Source organism: Blastomyces gilchristii (assembly GCF_000003855.2).
Source record: "Blastomyces gilchristii SLH14081 genomic scaffold supercont1.5, whole genome shotgun sequence".
Classification (NCBI taxonomy): domain Eukaryota; kingdom Fungi; phylum Ascomycota; class Eurotiomycetes; order Onygenales; family Ajellomycetaceae; genus Blastomyces; species Blastomyces gilchristii.
In genome coordinates, this window is record NW_003101678.1 from 3,059,443 (window position 1) to 3,066,793 (window position 7,351).

The following is a 7,351-nucleotide window of genomic DNA, read 5'->3' on the forward strand; positions in this document are numbered from 1 at the left end:
TTAGCTATCTTCTCAAGCTCAGTTAAAACTGGTGCAGAGTCTGATTCAATCAATCACTTAATTATTCAAAATACATACTTCTACTTGAAGAATGAATATTTTGAGCTCTTTTTCAATCTTTTGAAAAATGAATATTATTCTGAATGCTGAAGAGAAGTCACTGAAGTGATTCTTATAAAATCTAATAGAAAAACTTTAATTCTTAAGTCATATAGAGTAATATCTCTATTAAACTGTCTAGAAAAGGTTTTAGAGAAGATAATAGCTACTTAACTATCTTTTATAAACTCTATTAATAATTCTCTTTTATTCAGTGAATAAATGAGAGATAGAAAGTAATATTCTACAATTAACACTGTTCTCTCAGTTATTCATGATATTTAAATAGCAAAGTATGAAAATCTGGTCTCAACTATAGTTTTTATTAATATAAAAGAAGCATTTGATCATGTTTCAAAGTCAAAGCTAATTCAGACTTTGAAGATATTAAAACTATCACTTTCTCTAATAAAATGAGTTAACAGCTTTATATCTAAAAGAATTATATAACTATTCTTTGATGAAATCAAATAAGACAAGACTGAGATAAAAATAGAAGTACTGTAAGAATCTTCAATCTCACTTATTTTATTTATAATATACACTGTATATCTATTTAAAAATAGAGATATGAAAGTAGTGTAATCTCTGAGTTATATAAATAATATTGATCTAGTTCACAGCTCAAAAATAGTCAGAGAGAATTTAAAAGTGATTGAAAAAGCAGTAAAGAAAATCTTTGTTAGAGTAGATATTAATTAAATTCAATTTAATATGAATAAAACTGAGTTAATTCCTTTCTTTTCTAGATTCAATAAGAAAGAACTAGATCTAACTCTTTTGAATAGAGAGATTAAACTCAGTTTAAATATCAAATGATTAGAAGTATAATTAAACTTTAAGTTGAATTTTAAATATCATATTCAATAAAAAATTATCAAGGCTGAGAGACTACTGAATAGTATAATCAGACTATCAAATACTAAGAGAGGTCTATTCTTTCAGACTATGAGACAGTTATATATAGCCTGTATTATCTCAGTAGCTGATTATGAAGTTCAAGTTTAATGAAATAATCACGATAATTTCACTGAACTGTGTCGCAGTTTTATACAAACAAAGCTTTGAGAAGAATTCTGAAAGTATTCAAATTATCTTCTATTAAAGCAATGAAAGTGAAAGCTTCAATTTTATCTTCTGCTATTGAATTTGAAAAAGCCAGTATGAACTATGCTCTGAGAGTTATAAAGATGAGCTTAAATCATATAATCAGAGAAAGAGTCTCTTCTTCATTTCTATTAGTTAACTCAGAAAATGAATTGAATTGAAATAGATTTCTTAATTGAAATGAGAATAATACTTTAAAGAAAATACTCTCTCAACTGTATAGACTATATTCCCTTATTAAAAATCAATTTTCTTTATTAAATATTGAGAAAATTGATCATGAGAAGATATCTCTCTGAAGAGATAAGCTGAAATCTTTTATAGACTTATAAATAAGTGAACTATCTAAAGAGAGAGAATATGAACAGGATTTGAAGAAGATCTCTACAATCAATATAAAAGACTCGATTTATTCAGATGGCTCAAAAAATGAGAACTTGAATAGATTAGGCGCAGGCATTGCTTATACTGAAGATAATATTAATTTTATCTCAGATTTCTGGAATCTAGGCTCTGAATGTGAAGTCTTTGATGCTGAACTATTTGCAATAGTGAAAGCTTTCAAACTCATTGAAATAAAATCTCATAAAAGAGAAAATTGTTTGAAAGAGGCATGGATATTCTCTGATAGTCAAGCTGCTTTAAAAAGACTTAGAAATAGTCAGATTCATAATGATCAAATGAATCTTGAACTGATCTTAAACTCTGTTTTGAAAATTCAAAAGAGAAGAACATCAAAGCTGATAATTCATCTGCACTAAGTTCCTGCTCATATGAATATTCATGGCAATGAATTGGCTGATTCAGCTGCAAAAAAGGGTGCAGAATTAAGCAGATCTATTCAAAAAATTGTGTCCTGGTCTTTTATAAAGAGAAAAATAAAAGAATCTTGTTTAGACAAGTGGAATGAAAGCTGGCAGAAACAAAAGAAGAGTATACATTATTCAAGATTTGAAACAAAACCCAAGTGGAAATCTTGTTCAATTAAATGTAAAAAGAAAATATTCTCATCTATAATACAGCTGAAACTAGGACATGGCTATTTCAAATCTTATATACAAAGATTTGATGATAGATTTGACTCAATAGAATGCTCATTCTGCAATGCAAATGAGAATCCTGAGCATATTGTAATACACTGTGCATTATACAATAGTCTCAGAGCCAGATTGAAAGAGAAGTATGATCTAAATCAATTAAATATGAGATTCTTATTCTCAACTGAGACAGGAATTAAATACTTAATAGACTTTCTATCAGAAACTCAAGCAGCTACAAGAAAATGGCTAAATTCAGAATTATCTGAATATGAAGAGGAGGAAATCAATCAGATATAGTCTGTTAAAACAGCTATACACTCTCTTTTAATAATTTGTTTTGTTATAGTCTCTCTTTACTTTATCTTTTTCTTTATCTTTTCCTTTCAATTTCTTTCTATCTATCTATTTAATGTGTCTATCTTTGAGACTGTATTCTTTTTCTCTTTTCCTTTGTCATGATATTGTCAAATGGTTTCAAAGTATCAAAAGATGTTAAAACACTGCAATTTGTAAACAGTTTTTGTATTCTGGGCTGGAATTTTCTGATTTTGCATATCTGAAATTGATGAATGTATAATAGTTAACTTTACAGACATAGAAAAAACCCTGAGAACTAAAAGTTCTCAGGTAGATGTCATAGTCTCTGACTGCATACATCTATAATTGAAGAATAATAATAATAATAATAATAATATAAAAGACTCTATTCTGATTTACTCAGATAACTCAAAAAATGAGAATTTAAATAGATTAGACATAGACATTGCTTCTACTGAAGATAATATTAATTTTATCTCAGATTTCTGAAATTTAAACTGTGAATCTGAAGTCTTTGATACTGAACTATTTGTAATAGTGAAAGCTTTCAAACTCATTGAAACAAAATCTTATAAAAGAGAAAATAGTTTGAAAGAGATATGAATATTCTCTGATAGTTAAGCTGCTTTAAAAAGACTTAGAAATAGTCAGATTTATAATAATTAAATGAATCTTGAACTGATTTTAAACTCTGTTTTAAGAATTTAAAAAAGAAAAATATCAAAACTGATAATTCATCTACACTGAATTTCAGCTCATATGAATATTCATGACAATGAATTAACTGATTCAGCTGTAAAAAAGAGTTCAGAATTAAGCAGATTTATTCAAAAAACACTGTTCTGATCTTTCATAAAGAGAAAGATAAAAGAATCTTGTTTAAATAAGTGAAATGAAAGCTGACAGAAACAAAAGAAGAGCATACATTATTCAAGATTTGAGATAAAATCAAAGTGAAAATCTTGTTCAATTAAATGTAAAAAGAAAATATTCTCATCTATAATTCAGCTGAAACTAGAACATGATTATTTTAAATCTTATATACAAAGAGTTGATGATAGATTTAATTCAACAGAGTACTCATTCTGCAATATAAATGAAAATTCTGAGTATATTGTAATACATTGTGCATTATACAATAGTCTCAGAGTCAGATTGAAGAAGAAGTATGATTTAAATTAATTAAATATAAGATTCTTATTCTCAACTGAGACAGAAATTAAATACTTAATAGACTTTCTATCAGAAACTTAAGCAGCTATAAGAAAATGACTGAATTCAGAAGTATCTGAATATAAAGAGGTGGAAATTAATTAGATATAGTCTGTTAAAACAGCTATATACTATCTTTTAATATTTTTATTTTATTATAATCTCTCTTTACTGTACTTGTTTCTTTCTGTTCTTTTCTATCTATCTATTTAATGTGTCTATCTTTAAGACTATGTTTTGTTTTCCTTTGTCATGATATTTTCAAATGATTTCAAAGTATTAAAAGGTGTTGAAATACTGCAATTTGTAAACAGTTTTTGTATTCTGAGCTGAAATTTTCTGATTTTGCATATCTGAAATTAGTAAATGTATAATAGTTAGACTGACCGTGTGACCGTGTCTGAGACCAGGACCAGATTTTTTGATAGTCTCATTATCAATTCAACTGCTCCCATTACACGGTTTTAACATTAGATAGTAGTTTCATACTGTCTCAGTGAGACTTACTGTCTACTCTTGTCACATTTTTCAAATGAGATCATGATTTTCACTTCTCAATTCAAATTATTTTTATTGCTTTAAATGACTTTAAATCTCATTTGAGTGTTATCAAAAAGTGTTACTTTTTAAAAAATTAAAAATAGTCTAAAAAAAACCTTAAAATGTCTAAAAATAGTAACTTTATGTCAAGAATGAGACTAAATGAGATCAAATGAAATTACTTTCTCATTATTTTCAAGTCATGATTTCATTTTGAGATCTGATATATAGTTACTTTGCATGTTTATTTAATGATTAGTTTCAGTGAGATTCACATCAAGAAATGTATGAAACTAGATTAAATAAGATTAAATGTGAAATTCATGATTCTGACGGCCAGTCTAACTGAGACAGTATGAGACTACTATTTAATGTTAAAACTGTGTAATGAGATCAGTTAAATTGATAATAAGATTATTAAATATTCTGGTTCTGATTTCAGACACGGTCACACGGTCAGTACCCCGGTGGCTGAATGATCACTCAGTAGTGTCTTGGCATGAGAAATCAAGGCGTGTGAGTTTGAAACCTGCAGAGAATACATTATATCTGAAACTCAAGCACCTCAGATTTCTAATAAATACAGAGATGTATAAATCACTTCAATAAATTGCTCTATGTTTCTGAGCTGGGAAGTTATTATTACATGTATTTAATTGTCACTTCTTTGTATTTTCTATGTTCTTATTATCTTGACATGGTCTCAACTAGACTGGCCGCCAGAATCATGAATTTCATATTTAATTTCATTTAATCTGATCTCATACATTTCTTGATGTGAATCCCGCTGAGACTAGTTATTAAAAAAACATGTAAAGTAACTATATATCAGATCTTAAAATGGAATCATGACTTGAAAAAAATGAGAAAGTGGTCTCATTTGGTCTCATTTAGTCTCATTCTTGATATAAAGTTACTATTTTTAGACATTTTAAGGTTTTTTTTAGACTATTTTTAATTTTTTAAAAAGTAACACTTTTTGGTAACACTCAAATGAGATTTAAAGTCATTTAAAGCAATAAAAATAATTTAAATTGAGAAGTGAAAATCATGGTCCCATTTGGAAAATGTGATAAGAGTAGACAGTATGAGACTACTATCTAATGTTAAAACCGTGTAATGGGATCAGTCGAATTGGTAATGAGACTATCAAAAAATCTGGTCCTGGTCTCAGACACGGTCACACAGTCAGTCTAATAATATCAAGACTCTGAAGAGAGAAAGTCTTGATAGAGAGTATACAGTAGTATATATCTTAGCAGTTTCTATCTCATTCTTCTACAGCAGTTAATGTAAAAAAAAAAAAGATCTTAGAAATAGTTTTTTACTTCTCTTGAAAAAGTAAGATGTTCTTCTCTGAATTTTATATAATATTCTTATAAAGAATTAAAAACAGAGTTGTTTTCTATTATAATTACACATTCTTTTAAATAAGAATTACTTTTTCAGTGACTGAAGAGCTTTCATTAATACTTAATTCTTTTTTATACTCTTTATTAACTGATTTGAGTTGCATACTTATTGTGTGAGAAGAATTGAATGATTTTGAATAAAATTGAATAGTTTTAATCAATTTCTCTGTAAAAAATTGATTTATTTTTTATCAGTTTTTCTCTCAAAAACTGTCATATTATCTGATTTATTATCAATTAATATCATACTGTTTCTCACTGTATCTCAACAAAGAGATTGTAAAGATTTTATTGATTTATCTTAAAAATCAATTTTAGTTTATTAGATTCTCTTTAAAAATCTAACCTAGTTACTGAACTAGTATGAAAAAAATCAGGTATTTTATACATAAAAGTCTTTTATTATTCTTTTGAAATAGTCTGATTAACTTTTCAATTGAAATCAGACTTAGAATTCTCTTCATTGAAACAGTCTGACTAACTTTTCAATTCAAAAGAGTTCAATAAATCTCTTAATTGAAATAGTCTGACTAACTTTTCATTGAGTGAGAATAATGAGTTTAAAAATACACTTAGTTGATGTGAAAAAAGATGCTTTCTCAAATACTATTTCTGAGATTGAAATTCTGAAGAGAAGAAAGAAAGAAGAAATAGAGAAATAACAAGTTCTTAAAATACAGAAACTTGAAAAAGTAAGTAAGATTCTTGAAAAGCAGTATCTGAATAAGATGAATGAAGAAGTTCTGTTAATTCTTTATACTCAGACTAGACAACTACAGAAGATGATCAAGTTCAAACTTAGAATTTCAAACACAGTTCAAAAAACATTGAAAATTTCTAGTATAATTACTGACTCTTTACTTTACTCTTCTTCTTTTTCTACTTCTTCTTCTTCTTCTTTAAATCAGAAGAAAATATATACTTAAGCAGCTGAATCTGCTGTCTTTAAATCTGCTATCTCTAAATCTGCTGTCTCAAAATCTGCTCAAAATTCTGAGAAAACTGAGAAGAATACTGCTCATACTTCTATTCATAGAAAAGTGAAAAAAAAAAATGTAAAAAGAGAAAAACTTTCAAATCTTCAGAAATAGAAGACTTATTCTCAAAGTCTTAAATCAGAACATCTTGCAGAGAAACAAGCTAAACTCAAATATTATTTTTAGAATCAGAAATGAAATTAATCAGCAGTTCTTTTCTCAGTTAATAACTGATATTAAAGTTCAAAAATCAGTTATAGCTTTAATTGAGTTATTCTTCTTTGAAAACTTTATCATTCTGACTACAATGTCTGAATTCAGTGCAGAATTCCTTATTTAGAGTAAGAAATTCTGAAAATCAGCAGTAGAATCTTTGTTAAACATAATAATTCTATCTAAGAGAGATGAAAAGTTAGATAAATTCATTCTTTATAATATTTCAGTTGAAATTTTTGACTGTGAAGAAGAAATACTACTTCTCAGAAATGAATTAAAAGAATATAACTCTATTCAACTGAGAAAAGAGTCTGTATAATTAAATTCAATTGAGTTCAGATAAAGTAGAAGAAATATCTCTATTCTAGTATATATAAAGATACTTAAATAATCAAAGATCTCTGAAGTAAGAGTAGCAGGTTTAAAAATG